This window comes from Biomphalaria glabrata, chromosome 3 (assembly GCF_947242115.1).
Source record: "Biomphalaria glabrata chromosome 3, xgBioGlab47.1, whole genome shotgun sequence".
Lineage (NCBI taxonomy): Eukaryota > Metazoa > Mollusca > Gastropoda > Planorbidae > Biomphalaria > Biomphalaria glabrata.
Window position 1 is genome coordinate 54,360,997 of NC_074713.1, and position 18,125 is coordinate 54,379,121.

The window sequence follows — 18,125 nt, forward strand, 5'->3', positions numbered from 1 at the left end:
CGACAGATAGTTTAACCTTTGACAGAAGGTACCGACAGATAGTTTAACCTTTGACAGAAGGTACCGACAGATAGTTTAACCTTTGACAGAAGGTACCGACAGATAGTTTAACCTTTGATAGAAGGTACCGACAGATAGTTTAACCTTTGATAGAAGGTACCGAAGCGTTGGCCTATAGTTTGACATACTGAGATCCTAGATTTCTTGATCTACACTGACCCACACTTACAGTATTAGTTCTTAGCATTCGTGTAATAACAAAATGTATCACTTTCAACCACACCTTTCCCTCTCCGCCCATAAGTAAACAAGCTAGAACCTTGCAGTGGAACACTAAAAGTTGGACAGCAGACCAGTGTGTATTGTCCATTGGACCTCATCCACCAATCGTAAACAAACAACATTTAGCCACGTGATAATATTGATAAAACACTGAAAATAAAAAAAACGTATCACGTGACAGCCTGTGTGTATTACGTAATTTGTATAGAAGATATGAAGAACCAAGTGGCTAACTGTTGTTTGTTTACGATTGGTGAATGAGGTCCAATGGGCTGTCTGGTATGTAGTCGATAAGTCAACTAGTTGCTATAAAAGATGAAAGGACTGCCATGTGTTTTTTCCTTGTGGGTAAATAGGCTTGAGTTGTCTAGCGAACTAATAACACTCGGATAGTCAAGGATAAACCTAGATCTTACCCGGCCCCTTTTTCCTTGTTGGTTACTAAGTAAAAATGGATCTAGAATAAATCTAGATCTAGTTCGTCTACGCATGTCTGACACTCGACTGTAACTAGTGTAACACTGTGTATAAAGTAACTCATTGGATTTCTTACAAATACAAGAACTTAAAGAACGTAATAATACATCATGTCTCCTAAACACATTTAAATAATTCTGAATGTCATCGATGTGCATACTGTATCAGGAACTAGCGGTATATGAAATACACAACTTTCAAAAATAAAGTTTATGAAAATACTCTTATAGCAATGTTTCAACTAATATGTATATGATTATCCCCATATATATATATATATATATATATATATATATATATATATATATATATATATATATATATATATATATACAGAGAGAGAGAGAGAGAGAGAGAGAGAGAGAGAGTTTTGAGTTTAGGCACATCGGCACAATTTAGGCCATGTCGTGCCTGTAATCCTTTAAGGATCACTCTCCCTTTGTATAACAAGGGCTAAATTCTATACAGTTAAATCATTAAAAACAAGGTCTATTCACAGTTAAAATAGTAAAGGTAGTAAACATTTAATAATTTGGTAAAAGTCTTATGTAAATATTATATGTTCACTATTCAAAAATCAGATCTTCGTAGACAACCCCAACTCCCGTATATATATATAAATACATACCGTATATATATATATATATATATATATATATCAGAATGTAAGGCGTATGTATGTATGTATGTCCCGCATAGAAAGCTAAGCTGTTTGACCAATCTTGATAAAACTTGGCATAAATGTTCCTCATGAAGTGCTTTGTTGTACTCTGTATATTTTAGAAATGTTTGTGAATGTAAAATCTTTTTAAAAATAGAGGAGCAACAGCAATGGAAATATAGGATGAGACGGCCATTCTCCTCTTTGTTGTTCAACAACCACGTGACTTCGCTTAAAGTAGGTCAGAAATCCGGAACAACCCCATTGTAGTCAAACTGAATTTCCATTTGATTGGACCAATAAAAAAATTATCTTATCTTATTTTAAATTCCAGACGGAAAGTGTAATCAAGTCGTATACGTTGCCAAGTCATTTGTTTTCCTGGCTGATGCAGGTATCTCGTTCCATGCTCTGATGGCACTAGGAAAGAAAGGGCACTGGTACGAATTTATCCCAGCATATGGTATAAGCCAGTGATGCTCAACCTAATTCGAAATGCGGAGTCATTTTAATAGCCGACACTCATATCGCGAGCCACCTGACCGAAAATGTACAAAAAATGAAATGAAATTGACCCGAACCAATTTTATCATAAACTTGTGGATCTAGTAATGACATTAATTAATGGGATATTTGAAGTTTTCTTTTTATTTACGCATTAGAAAATGGCTTAATTTCTCTACTTAAGATAATAGCAACATTGTAGCTAGCTTCACCACAGACCATTTTCTTGTCTCTTTTTGATCAATATTTCCACCAATCCTCCAATCTCTAAGCGTAGTTCAACAATCTTTTATTAGCGGCTCAAACCAAGAATGCCGCCATATTTGTTTTATAATGCCGTTATATAAGTTGTTATTGTTTTTTAAACAAAAAAAAAACAACATAATAATAATACTAGTCTTATTATCATTATATTATTATAATACTAGACTTATCATTATTATGTTGTTTTTTAAACAGCTACACTTTCTTTACAAATCAAATATGTTGGCTTGTTATCTTGTTCTACAAAAAAAAGTAAAGATCCGTTCACTTTTCCTGGTAGATTCTACATTCAGAGTGCACTTGTAGTTACTTAGGCTCTCCCATTTCATAAACCTACACATTTGAAATGGCATGGAACCAATACATCCGAGAAAAAGTCACGACCCTAACGTTGTTTTAGATACATTTGTCCTCCTTTTCTTTTTTTTTTTATTTTGAAAAAAAAAAAGGAGGGTATTTTCTACACTTTGTGACGACGTTTCGGCGGCAGGATAAAGCCAGTTCGCGGGCGGATCTGTCCCGCGGGCCGGACTTTGGGCATCACTGGTATAAGCGACGTGCATGCGTCATTACAAACGGTCGATTCGAACTCGAGAGCTTTAATACTTTTAACTCTATTTTCTTCCCTTTTTAAAAGATTAAACATGTTGACTTTTGTTGTTTTTTTTTAACCCCTAGATCTATTCTAGACTATACAAGACAAACAAGCGCAGTCCAATACAAGCATTTAACATCGTTTCACGTTGGTCACATCTCGTCTGGGCTGAGGACCCTGGACATACCATCTAGTGAAACAACATTCGATAACATCGCTGGCGTGTCTTCTATTAAAGATATCTCCGAACTGGACAATATTGAAAGAAAGACAAGACCGTCTACACGCTGATAAACACACACACACACACTCACTCGATCTCCCCCCCACCCCACCCCCCTCTTCCCTTTCTCTCCCTCGCTCCACTGCTCGTGATGTGGCGGGTACGTGTTGTCACGTCATGCGGTCGTCTGGACTGAGGCAACGATGGAATTGAAAACAAGACGGGGGACCGACAAAGCAGGCCGTGGCTTTTTGTCAACCTCTCGCGTGCTGCACGCAACGCCGAGAGAGAAAAGGCGGGGGGGGGGGGGGGGGGGGTGAAATGAGAACGAGGCTTTGGAGAGAAGAGGGCGGTGATGACAAGGGAGGGAGAGGGGGGGGGCAGAATGTGGATTTTCATTTTCAACAATATAAAAAAAAAAAAAGTGTGGGGGTCCCGAACACCTGCCGGAGCAAAGGAGCTAGAGGGTCACACATGCTAACTTTGTTGGAAGACCTAGGTTCAAGACACAGGAACAACAGGCTTCATGGCCTCACGTAGCAAAAGACCGAAGCCTAATGACCTCACGTAGCAGTGACCGAAGCCTAATGACCTCACGAACCAGTGACCAAACCCTAATGATCTCACGTACGATCATTTGTCTTCTAGAAAAATTTTTTCGCAGCATACATAAGAATGACTTATTTCCACACGGTGGTGGCTGTATGTGGCCATTGTGACAGGAGAAAGAAAAAAATCCATGACAATAAATGCACCTTATCAAATATTATTTGAATCTTTCTTATATAGTTCATAAGGTATATCTTTTAAAAAAAAATTCTTGTAGCCATTATCACTTACAATAAGCGCAATAAAATAAATACTTTTATTACCCCTGCAACCACTTGATAGCTTAAAAATTATACACCAAGTATAATATTATACTAAAGACTAAGAGTAAAACTAAAGAACACTGGACTCAAAAAGCAACACAAACACTAGACCAGCGGTTCTCAACCTTTTAAGCTCGCGACCTTTTTTTACAATTCCTCACTTTGCAGCGACCCCCCCCCCCTTTACACACACACAGCAATAGAAGAGTAGACAATAACAATCCATATTTTCGATGGTCTTAAGCGACCCCTGGCAAATCGCCAATCGACCCCCAAACGTGACCCACAGGTTGAGAACCTCTGCCTGCACTAGACGCTGGATACATCAGACTTACACTAACTGTTCACAAAATGAACTCTCTTGCCAAGGGGAATAAGTCTTAATATAGACAACAAATACAAACACTTAAACACAACGCCATTTTTAAAAATCCTTACATTAAATGCCTCGGCTAAAATAACCAGTACGACTTCTAATGTATATCAGATCAAGGCAGACATTGTGATGGGCCCTTAAATTGTACGAACTCATCATGGCGTGATTCTGAAGTATGGCTAAAACCACCAACCAAATATACATACGTATTCTTTTGATCTTCACTTCTCCGACCCTTTCCAGTATTGCGAGTATTCCGTATCAGGGTAGCCCTCTCTTCAATGGCAGGCCCGTCGATTCCTTGCTGATGTCTTCCCATCGCTTTCTCTGCTAGCGTTTTTCTTTTTCCTGGTACTGCTCCCTACAGGAAGGCATTAGCCAGCCCTCAGGACCTCTTGGTATGGCCATAAAGTTTTAGTATGCATTTTCTGACTTGTCAGCAGGTCATTGTGTGGCCCCATTACGATCCTGCTTTATATTCTACTCCAGCGGTTCTCAACCTTTTAAGCTCGGCGACCCCTTTTTACAATCCCCCATTCTGCCGCGACCCCGCCCACTCCCACACACACACAGCAATAGAAGAATAGACAATAACAATCCATATTTTCCATGGTCTTAGGCGAACCCTGGTAAATTCGTCAAATCGACCCCCAAGGGGGTCGCGATCCACAGGTTGAGAACCCCTGTTCTACTCCTTTGTGGTGCAGTCCTTTGAATTGATACCTAGCGTCCCTCTATAGCATCTTTATTCCATTGCTAGGATCCTCCACACTAGCTCCGCAGTTAGCGTCCAAGACTCGCAAGCATACAAGAATGTGGCCCATGACAAAGTAGCGCATAATTCGGAATATAATACTCAGGAGCGTAGCTAGGAATTTTCCATCGGGGGGGGGGGGGGGCTTGACCTCTTTGGGGCCCCTGCACTTGGCTTATTATTTATTTAATGTAAAAAAAAACAACCGCTAATTTGGGTGCCCCCTCGAGTGGGGGCCCGGGGTGATTTTCAAATTCTCCCCCCTCCTCCCCCACCCTAGCTACGCCACTGATAATACTGATGATTTTTGCCTTTGACTTAACTCATACAAATTTTAAAAAATGTTGACATGCTGTACATGTTTCGGATGTTCCTTTAGAGTTGAAGATAATCTACTTCCTAGTTCAAACCTCACGCAGGACGACGGGAGGTGGCAGCGGGCAGGTATGGACCGACCCTGTTCCATCCAGAAAAACCGAACAACAGTCCAGCCCGATTACCGCACGACAAGGCATATACATGGCCAATAATATAATTTTATCCCCGCATTTCAATGTGTCATCTAAATCTATAGCGAGTGACGGAACACGATTAAAGATTCCGCGAATCAGCTATCGCGAAAGCGAGAATCGATTACATCGAGATCGAGATGCCCTTGTACCTTAGCGAACTGATTACTCCATATGTCCCCCAGAGAGCCCTGCGCTCAATGGACTCAACGCTTTTAGTAGTGCCACGTTTCTACCTCAAAAAGCTACGGTCTGCGGGCTTTTTCAGTGCACGGACCAAAGGTTTGGAACTCACTCCCCATTGATCTCAGACAGACAACATGCTACACCACTTTTAAGAAGAACATTAAGACCTTATCTGTTTAAAACTGTGTTTGTAATGTTACTACAGCGCCTTGTGCCTACATTTTGTTTGTTAACAGCACTTTATAAATAAAATTATTATTATTATTATTCACACACATGGCAACTTGATATCTTCAGTTTTAAAAGTAACAATAAAACACCATTTCCATATTCCTACTTGGCGCACGAGAATGGAATTATAAATTATATGCAAATATATATCTAATTTTCTTTTATGACTTTGCTTCTAAATGTTAGCAGCACATTTGAGTCTTACATCTTCCATGTGTTCCCTTACATTGATTGACTCGAAAGATCAAGGGATAACTTTTTTTTTTTTTTGTTTTTAAAGCTTTGGTCATTTTCAGCAATAGTTTTTGAGTTCCGAACCAAAGCCCGATGCCCAGCCATTCGCTGATGCCCAGGCATTCATTGGATTTCTATGAGATAATACAGAGTCCCTTTGAGATTGAAAAAGCACAAAGATTGAGTTTAAATTTAGTTTTGTTGTGTACAAAGCTTATAAATACCTCTATCTGGTAGGATTCTTATACACCTATTGCCTCCCACTTTTTCATTCTCCGATCAAGTTGAAACTTTTGCACAATTATCCATTGTCGATGACAACACGCGAATCAATAAAATTGAAAATTAAACTATTAACAAATCAATTAGTCGTACTTAATTAATCTGAATAGAAAAGGAAAATAAATCTTGCAGTATCGAAAGATAAGACAGTAAATGTGCAGTTCTTTCCCCCCAAAAAAAACTTAAGTAAAAAAAAAAATTGCTTGTTATATTGGCAGTATTTAAAAAACAAAATCGTTTTGCTCCGAACGTGCGAATAATTAATTGAACCTCCTCAACGCTCTCTCTCTTATAAATGCTCAACCTGTGACCGTGCTTGTGTATCAAGGATTGGTCTCTCTACTCACATGAGAAGTTGAAAGGGGAACACCTCGTCGCCTCGAGATGTAAAATGCCGCTAGTCTATGACTCTATATTATGACAGTGTGGGATCTCTAGGTCATTGCTGGGGAATGCCCGATGCGTAGGGAAAAAAAAATTACAAGAAAATTCAATTAATGACAAATATTGTATCTACTTTTTTTTTTTAAATCTGCCTCGCTCATTGTGACCTCATCTAATCAATGTTCCATGACGTCATATTTGTAACTCCAAGTGAGAGAATATACCTCGACCCTCTGATTCTAATTACCGTTTGCCTCGATACAGTGGCGTGCAGGGATGAGTGGGTCCCCGGTGGGGGAGGGGGGGGGCAACTATCTGACCCTCCTTCCCCGCACGCCGATGCCCTAATCTGTTTGGAAAACATATTACACGTGACAATAAATAGCACTTTCTCGTGCCAGTTCAGGACGAGGCCATCAAAACGTCTGCTCCTATGAGCAAGCGATCACGTGATTCCCTGTGACCAAAAGCGGGGGAATTTTTAAGCAAGGAAAAGGCAGACGACCGCAAAAAAAAAAAAAAAGTAAAAGAAAAAAATAAAGGGGGGGGGGGAGTTTGAGGTAGCGACAATCGATGCAGACGGTAATTATTAATCAGCCGTCTCATTCTAGCATTAAGTCAAAGTGGACTTCAGGCACGACACGAGAATCCATTCCCGCCACGAATTGGGGAAAAAAAGAAGGATGGACGCCCCAAAATAAGCTTTATCATGCCATGTAGCCATTATTTGAGCTCCGAGTCCACACTAAAGTATATTTACAATGTATTTCTTCTTTCCTCTTCCAGTTTTTTTTCCCCTTTCTCTACAAGTCCACGTTAAAAAAAAAAAAAAAAAGTAGCCAAACTTCGTGACTTCTGCGCGGGATTTGAAAGGCGCACGCGATGTGAATGGCTGGCCGGGCTAGTGTGAGTGGAGCGATGGTAGCTTCTCATGGTAAAAAGGGGGGGGGGTGGTGCCGTGCTTTGACTCAGTTATGCAGCCGACCTGATTAAATCATCCTCATTTACATGGGCCGGCCGTGCCCTGGGGGGGGGGGGGGGCGCGCTGCGTGACCGGACTGCGGGAGGAGCGAAAAATCGCCGGATGTCGTCCGTCGTTAACCTTGACTACATACATCAATAACACGAAACCCTGGAAGAAAGAAATTTTTTTTTTTCAGGACATTTCTCGTCATCGACTGGAGGGAGATGATTCGTTTGGCATTCCAAGAACCAGGGCGGCGGGTTTATGTCATGATAGACACGGGCGAAGGGCGCAGGAGAGAGGAGACCTCATCTTTTACTTCGTTTCAGATTAGCAGACGACTTTAGAGCTGTGTACACTCAAGTTATTTATTGCGAAGAACAGAAGAACATGGCTGTCTCTCTTATTCCCTATCTTATGCCTAGTGTCCATTTTGTAATCTATTAAGCGCCAGCAACACTCCCAACACCAAAGCGCGATTTTTTGCCCCCCCCCCCCCCCCCCAAAAAAAAAGATGTTAGTAGATTTTCCATAAATTTTGGAAATACCGTGAAAGTACTTTTGACGTCACGACTGTCCACTGTTTGCAGTCTTGATGTCATGGCATTGTATAATCAGCATTCCTAAGCATGGCATTATAAAATCAGCATGGCTACGTCATTGCAGTTTCAGCAAGTCAACGTCATATCATTTCAACGTCAGCACCTCCTGAGATAATGACATCACAGAGTCATCATTCGTGGTGTTATGACGTTGCAGTGTCTTCGTTTTTCGTCGTTTCGTCATTGCGTTGTCAGCCCTTTTGACGTCCTATCATTGCTATGTCCAGCACCCTTGGCATGCCATTGGTATGTCAGCCCTCTTGACGTCATATCATTGATATGTCCAGCACCCTTGGCATGCCATTGGTATGTCAGCCCTCTTGACGTCATATCATTGATATGTCCAGCACCCTTGGCATGCCATTGGTATGTCAGCCCTCTTGACGTCATATCATTGATATGTCCAGCACCTTTGGCATGCCAATGGTATGTCAGCCCTCTTGACGTCATGTTCATGTAGTGCTATCGCCCATGACGTCACGCCATCAGCGTCAGCGCTTGTGAAGTCAAGTCGTTGCAGCCTCAGCAACCTTGACGTCACGTCTCGTTTCTCAACGACTATCTCGATGGAAGCAATTGTCACGATCGAGAGACTTCCAGGTCACGTCGACGTTGAGGTCACGTCAAAGATCTCAGACTTCCATTGAAAATTCAGTGTCTTTTTTTTTTTTTACAATCTCTTTCAGTTTTCTCAATTTGTCTCTGGCGCGAAATTTCCCAAACACAAGACACAAAAAAAAGGTACTAATTGCGTCATCAATTATGCGCCTTTTATAAGAAACAAAAGATTGTGAGCAGATGCGTAATATCATTTCAAGGGACACACAAGAATGCTGCCAATGAAAGTGGTGGATATTAACCACGTGGCTAGATCTAGATCTAACTGTCGGAGGGGCAAGACAAGTGATGAGGTGATTTATTTCCTCTTAGGGTTAGACTCCTTCACTCTCTTCGACGTACGCAATTTAACAAAGTGTGTTCTAAATCAAATTGGGTCACTTTCCGCCATTTTGTGGATAATCGGAGATCAAACCAGGGTTATACTGTGTGCTGTAAAAATGAATCTTTAACCTAGTTTCTAGACCTAGCAAATTTTCATTTAATAATTCGTTGATTTCACTTTCTTGTGACATGTTTATTTTGAATATTTAATCTAGATCCAGCAAAGTATAACTCTGCCATTTTGGGTGGTACACCTCCAGCTGCGCACATCTTCAGATCACGTGATTATATTGTAAAAAAATTAAAAAACTACTTTAGAAAACACACGGCGCACACCAAGACATGGCAGGGTCTACCCAAGGAAATTCACAATGTGTTTGATATGTCCGCCACAGAGAGTTCACAATGTATGTCTGATATGTCCGCCCCTGGAAATTCACAAAGTATGTTTAATAGGCCCGCCCCTGGAAGTTAAGAATGTATGTTTGATATGTCCGCCCCTTCGTAATTAACAATGTATGTCTTATAAGTCCGCTCCTGGAAGTTCACAATGTATTTTCGTAGGGACAAGAAGGAAAATGATATTGTTTCTGTAGCTGGAGAGACCATTGAAATTGTGCAAACCTTTAAATACCTTGGTACTATCCTAGACAATAAACTACATTTTACTGCAAACACTGATTATATCAGCAAAAAAGGGCAGCAAAGATTACGATTACTAAGAAAACTGTCCTCGTTTAATGTTAGCGAAAAGGCCTTGGCTATGTTTTATCACGCTCACATCTGCAATATTTTAAGTTTCAATATCACTGCCAGGTATGGCAATCTGAGCATTAAAAATAAAAATAAACTTTATAGAATCCTAAATGCTGCTGGCAAAATCATTGGCAAAAAACAAACCCCATTTGGGCAGTTGTTTGAGACAAACATCTATAAAAAAAGCTAACAAGATCCTCGAAATAAAGAATCACCCATTGTGTCAGGATTTTGTGATTTTACCATCACAAAAGAGATACAAGACACCGATAGCAAAGACAAACAGACACAAACACTCTTTTGTTCCCCTGGCAATCAAATAATTAAATAAGAACAATCTGGTATAAACTTTTCGCATGTAAATTATGAGTGAGTCTGGTGTGAATGTACACTTTGGTTTCTTATAGTTATAATGGTTTTTGTTTGGTGTAATGCACAAATTGTAAGACAAATTTCCTTACGGATAATAAAGATTATTATTATTATTATTATTATATCTGACATGTCCGCCCCTGGAAGTTCACAATGTATGTCTGACGTGACCGCCCCTGGAAGTTCACAATGTATGTCTGACGTGACCGCCCCTAGAAGTTCTCATTGTATGTCTCATATGCCCGCCCCTGGACGTTTACAATGTAAGTCTGATATGTCCGCCCCTGACATATCAGTCTGTTAGTCTCCACCTCTGGCAACACAAAACAAAATGTCTGGTAATGTCCGACCCTGACACCTGATACACCATCGAAATGTTCTTGAAAAAAAGAGAGAGGTGGAGGTGGGGGGGGGTGGAGCAGACGATAAAGGGATTGGGAAAAGGGGGGGGGGAGTGTATCGAAGGTATACGGGAGATAGGACCGAGCTAATGGCCCACTGGCACGCTATTCGGTCTTTACGGAAATATGGCGGCATGATCCGACAGTTGGGTGAACGGGGCAGCGGTTAGGGCTCTTGGTTTAGTCCCAGTGAATGTGTCACTGACACACCATCCTGAAACAGTAGACTCCGGATACCTCTGTTTTAGACGCTATGTACATGCTAAGTTTGTACGTGTAGATCTGTCTCAAAGACGAGGGCACCCTGTGGCACTAGTGGCTTCTCACAAGTGTAACACCAACAACACACACTGACGACTTTGGCGGGGGGGGGGGGGGGAAAGAAACAACTTCAGAACATTCCACTGATTTGATATTAAAGATTGTAATAATGGCGTTTTCTTTTCTAGCGACCCAGAGCTCGTATGTTTCTGTGGTGTGTCACTACTGTTAGGTGACATTTGACAGTGCATGTCAGTGTGATTAAAGATGTCTTGTTTTCACTTGAGCTGGTGGACTACTTTTTACCTCGTATGTCTACTTCATCCACCACAGCACAACAAATATTATTAGTAATCAATGGAGTTCTCTGATCAGCAGATAGAACATTTATAATATCATAAAATAAGATGTACATTAAACTGGCACATCCAGCCTTAAAAGAGATACAGATTATATTACACAAGTCCAATGAAATATTCTAAGTACACAATTGATACCGAACCACTGAATCAAATACGTTATACATCTTTACAGCTCAAGAACCTGGCGACTACAGCTTGACCATGTGATTAACACCCCATAATTGACCCCATTCTTAGGAAAATCTATGATGCCATACAGGATGAAACAGGGTGGAGGACACGCACTAACCATGAGATATATCAATTATATGAAGACCCACCAATAGTGAACAAAATAAAAAAAAGAACAGACTACGTTGGGCAGGTCACCTTGAAAGAATGTCAGATAAGAGAGGAGCGAAAATTTGTATACAGGCAAAAACCAAAAGGCAGACCCAGATTGCGATGGATTGATGATGTGGAAGCAGATCTGCAGCAGCTTGGGGTTAGGGCGTGGAGACGAAAGGCCCAGGAGAGATCTTAATGGAAGGATGTGTTGAAGCAGGCCAGAGCCCTCCATGGGCTGTAGCGCCACTGGGATGGATGGATGGATGGATGGAATGGACCCCATTCACCAATCGTAAACCAACAACATTTAGCCACGTGATAATATTGATAAAACAATGAAAATTACGTATCGCGTGACAGCCTTTATGGATTGCGTAATTTGTATAGAAGATATACAGAACCGCGTGGCAAAATGTTGTTTGTTTACGATTGGCGAATGAGGTCCATTCAACTGTGGATTCCTGTCTCTCACGTGAAACACAAACACAGAGCCTCTTCAACCAATACAGGTCACAGTATCAAAACAGCGATGTGACATGGTGGACGGGTGTCAGCACAATGACATATACACTCCACCCACCCCTCTACTAATATCATGCACCACGCGAGAGTCGGGTGTTGTTGGGGCGTTTTAAAAATCCAGAAGTTATCGCATAGATTCAGGCTCATGGCCCCCTCGGTTAGGGGGTTATCTTATCTTATAAAATGCAGACGTTACTTCTAAAAAAAAAAACAAAACAAAAAAGAAGATAATTACAACTCGGTTCACTACTCGACCAGCATGCCTATAGTAACTGAATATGTACGCCATTCAAACAACAAATTAACAGCTAAGTACCATTTATAGAAAATCATTTAAAATATGCACAAACTAATGAAAAGGATAGGGAAAGGAAAAATAATAAGTTTTTCTTTTCCGAAAAAAAAAGAACGCAGTCCGGTTTTAATTTGAAACCTATATTTAAAAAAGAAAAATAAGGTTCGCAATTAAAACACTAAAAGGCACAAACATCATCTTTCACTTTTGAAAAAAAAAAAAAAAATTTTTTCTTTCTTTTGTTTTCTTTTTGGGGGGGGGGGGGTGTTACACTTTTTAAAATATAAAACTAAACCCGGAAAAGTCAACAAATATTTACAAGTGATATTCACATGGTCATAGAGTCATGTCATAGAAACTAAAACTGGAGTGACACTTCTAGAGATTCTAAGTATATTTATACTCGGGAGATGGGGTTGAAATTCGGCATCGTCAAGAGTATCAAGCAAAGTAAAGTTCCCCTTTCAGACGTTGCGGTCTATAGGGCTGATGTTGTAAAGGTCATCTGTTTCTGTGGACCACGATTTACGAGGGTGTCATGTGGCCAGCACAACGACCGACCGTTTTTACTTTCCACAACTAATGGCAAGTACCCATACCCATGGTGGACTCAGAGGCGCTCTGAAAATCCCGAAATTAAAAAAATCCCAGTCTTCACCAGGATTCGAACACGGGACCTCGGTTCGCAAGCCAAGCGCTTTACCGCTCAGCCGCCATAACGTACAGACCTGTGACGTGGCAACGAGCTATTGGTCTAAACTACGTCACAGGTCATTATTCAGGCGTTCTAAAACAAATGGTTCCGGAATAGCCCTCTGAGACAGATGCGTTGATTGGTCGTCGCAACATATTGCCGTGCGCGTGCGGAACTTCGAATGCAGAATTAGAGAGGAGGATCCTAGTCAAGGAATTGAGATGTTACAGAATTGGGATGTTACAGAATTGAGATGTTACAGAATTGGGATGTTACAGAATTGAGATGTTACAGAATTAGGATGTTACAGAATTGAGACGTTACAGAATTGAGACGTTACAGAATTGAGATGTTACAGAATTGAGATGTTACAGAATTGGGATGTTACAGAATTGGGATGTTACAGAATTGAGATGTTACATAATTGAGATGCTACAGAATTGGGATGTTACAGAATGATTATTTCACACACGAAGACAATAGTACAAACGCGGAAATGTGAAACAGGACCACGCTGGCGATTGGGCTGCAAGAGGAACTTCAGGCAGAGTCATAAAACGAAAGTAAAGGCTGAATTGTTATACAATGACATCCTCATAACTCGCAAATACCTTCCTTCAGGGAACAGTACTAGGAAAAAGAAAGAGAGGCAGACAGAGAGAGTGATGGGAAGACTGTCCATCAGGCTAAGGGACATAAAAAAACAACAAGAAACTATATAATCGTACAACAAAAATTATGGTCATTTTCAAACTAAATATATAATATACTAGAATGTTTAAAAATCTCCTAACTAAGGGTTCTTCAATATAGTGGAGTTAGAGTTAGCGGTCCTTGATCGTAAGATCAGCACATGGACTTGTATAGGAACCATAGTTGCTCTTGTGACATCAAAATGACACGGGTGATATCTATTTATATCTGTAGAGCCTCATTATCATCACGCCCCGTTCTGGTTGGTTGCTAAAAATAGACATAACTATGTGCCTTCCGACCAAAAAAAAAAAAAACCCAGCAAAATCTATCCCGCTGTACATGAGTGAAACAAAGTCAAATAATTATCTTCGTATTAGTGAACTAATTAGCCATGCATCACGTTCAGTGACGTCACACGTGCCTTCAAATCTAAACGATTACGTCACAATGTGCGCGCAAACTGACCTCGCGAATGAATCTCACAATATACAAAAAAAAAAAAAAATACAACACGTTTAGAGCGAGCCAACGAATTTCCCCGTTTCCAGAGTCTAGCTCTTCTAGTGTTTAGAAAAACAGTTTGCTATAGAATAAAAAAAATAAAGATAAGATAGGATAAGATAATTTTTATTGATCCAATCAAATGGAAAATGGATGGCTGCCTGGTCGTGCGGTTTGCACGCTGGACTGTCGTTCATCGATGGTCCCGGGTTCAAACCCTGCCCGCTCCCATCCCCCGTCGTCCTGCGGGAGGTTTGGGCTAGGGGAGTAATTATCTTCAACTCTGAAGGAACATCCGAAAACATTTAAAACATTTTACAAAACAAATTCAGTTTGACTACAATTGACCACCTCAGCGTAACCACTTTACAATGACAATATAGATGCAAATACGAACAACATTCACACATCAAACACATACACACTCACAACCAGCGCTTAATAAATAAAAATCACCGCGATTCTAATAGGCACCTGACATAAGTTGGGGGGAAAGTAAAGTGGTTGGCCGTTGTGCTGGGCCACACGACACCCTCATTCACTGTCAGCCATAGAAACAGATGACCTTTACACCATGTGACTATAGCATACAATAAAGTAAAGTAAAGCAAACGTTTGTTTTGGACGCAATAATAATTTGAAAGTCGTTTATTGTTTTGTTGTTTTTTTATCACAACTTCAAGCGTTGATCCAACTTTTTTAAGTACTGCAAGATAAACTGATTGGATCACTACATTACATCGAAAACGTTTGTACAAAATTGACAATGAGATGACGATGTCAGCACAACTGTCATCTCATAATGTTAATTTAACATAAATTTGATGGACAATTAGTTATAAGAGGTGGCAACTGGGAAGAGGTGGCACTGGACAGATCCACATGGAGAGAGAGAGCATAAAGGAAGGGTCACGGATTGCAGATGTCATACACAACAGAAGCAGAAAGAAGGGTGAAAATGCAACGGCGCCTGGTGATTACATATGCCCAACCTGCGATCGCAGCTGTGTATCAAGGATTGGCCTCTTTAGTCACACAAGAAGTTGCAAAGGGAAAAGATCGTCTCTCGAGACGTAAAATGCCACAGAGTATTAATAGAATATATGGCGCTCTGGGGGAAGGGGCAGTTTAGGAGGTCCGGAATCTATTTTTAGCGGAATGTTTTCTTCTAGGTAGTGCAAAGTGCGGTAACTGATGCGTCAATGTCCAGCGAGGTCACGTCTGTCACATACAGCAGAATGCCCTATCTCTGGGGCACACATTAGGACCAACGGGTTGGGGCCACTGAGTGCTAGTTTGTTCCATGCGATGGAGTCATTACCTGGGGGCATGAGGTCACATCCGGCGTAACAAAACATAGTTCGACCTACACAGAGAGAGAGAGAGAGACGGAGAGAGAGAGGGAGAGAGAGGGAGGGAGCATAATAAAGAGAGAGAACAAGGAAAAGAGAGAAAGGGCAAGAGATAAATAGAGAGAGGGAGCAAGATAGAAAGAGCAAGAGAGAGAGAGAGAGCGTTACTATCTATCTTATCAATTGAAACGAAGATTATTGTGTAATACAGTTCTAGCAGTAATGTAATTATTAACAGTCAACACTGACGTCTATTTATTTTTTCAAGATAATTTAAATGAAATATGCAAGATAGAGAGTACCAGTTTCTTGTTAAGAAAACACACCAATAAGAAACATAATAATCCCAGACTTATCTGTACCAAGGCCAAGTAAATAATAATGCAAAATTCATGATTTCTTGAAAAATTGGATTTGTTTTGTTTACAGTGATCGAGAGGTCGCTTTGCTTTAAAAGCGAATGTCCACCATCTACTAGCCTGGTCGTGTGGTAATCGCTCTGGACTGTCCCTTCGATGGTCCCGGGTTCGAAACCCTCCCGCCGACATTCACTAGACGTCCTGCGGGTTGTTTCGACAGAGATGTAATAATCTTCATTTCAAAAGGTACAACCGAATTATGTAACACAAAAGAAATCCATATTATCTTTGCAGATACAAAAACAAATATCGAAAAGTCTCCACTGATCTATTGTCACATTCTTAATTTTAAATTTTTAATTAAGTCATTAAAAAAAAAAAGCTTGTGGTCAAGTCAACATTGCTCTACTTATCGTGGATTAAGTTTACTTTTTTAAAAAAAAGTAGCTGTTTCAGATCATCATCATCATCATCATCAAACTCCATTAGAGTGAGGGCTTGAGAGGCTCTAATCCTCTCTTGCAAAAGCCCTGGACAGCAACCCTGCTGTCTTGAGTAGTGCATAAATGTCGCCATACAGGTCGAGAATTTTTGGGTTTCCCAGACCTGTCGAGACGGAGATCAGCAAGTCTGGGGCAGTCAAACAGAATATGAGGCACGGTTTCCTCTTCTTCCCCGCAGCGGGGGCACCGCGAATCAAAATTTGGCCATAGCCGCGAGAAATATGAGCCAACAGGACAGTGGCCTGTCCTGCACTGTGCTATAATAGCTTGCTCAGGCCTGGACAGCCTCCACCAAGGGGAAGTGCGGTCAGGGCGCCTCGTGCTGTTTCAGATGCTTTGAGCAAAGCAAAGCCAAACGAGATTTTTTAAAATCGCTGACAGGGAATGAGTAGACTTACATAGACGAACAGACAAACAGGATAAAAACACAAACACACACACACAACGGCTTGTCCAAGGTCGATTTAAAACAGCAGTGCCATTATTGTATCTGTAACGTTAGATGAATACAACGAGCAGGACACATTGACATATTTGTGGTGTATGCGCAGCAGAACCAGGTAAAAGCCGGGTAAATGTGCTAGTCTATGCTAGAGTAATAATCTACGCCTCTCTTCTGCACGCGCGTGTAGGTTAGTCCCCATGATTCCATTGGCGGGAAGTTGTACAAGTCATAGGCATGCGGTGAGTACAAGTACGCTGGTACGAAGACATTAAAGTACTCTTCGATTATCGCCTAATTAGTATAAGTGTGGCTATTTATGGTCTGCTCCTAATACCCGGCGCCCCCTCCCCCCCCATCCCCTCATCAATAAAGGCACCCCCACTCACTCAGAGACTGGTACAGACGTGTGTGTGTGTGTGGGGTACATTTAGCTCGGAGGGGCGCCCGTCATGAACGCGTGGCACGCAAAGAAAGCATTCACTTTAATTCCTTCTCCTGGCATCAACAGAAAAATTCTCTAGTGGCCCACCCCCCCTCCCGCCCCAGCACCCACCACGACGACGACCGTTCCACAGTTGGCTGTGAGGGGGGGGGGGGGTAGACGGGGGTGGGAGGGGCGACTTATCCTTACCTCGTCGTCATGCCAACGCCACCGATTTGCGCAATGTCGCCTAAAGTTAAGTCCCCCACATACGGCCTTATCGGCAATAAACGCGGGTGCACTTCTGGGTCTGCTGTTCTTCCAAACGCCCTAATTCACTCTTTCTGCAATGCCCCTTGTGCAATGCCCCTTGCCTAGATTACATCACCACACATTCCCACAAACACACGATATCCAGAGCTGAACCAAAGAGGGAGAGCCGCCCATTTATTTATTTTTTTTTTTAAAATCCAAAATGGAGTAGTAATTCCAGTAATCCTGGGCTATCTTCCAGGC

The 18,125-nt window shown here is 41.3% G+C and overlaps 1 protein-coding gene across 2 annotated transcripts in view; it reads right to left on the reverse strand.

Moving 5' to 3' along the window:
* Positions 1–18,125, reverse strand: part of LOC106054504 (TALPID3 protein-like) — a 109,131-nt gene that overhangs the window by 68,528 nt on the left and 22,478 nt on the right. The gene's annotated exons all lie outside the window — the stretch shown is intronic.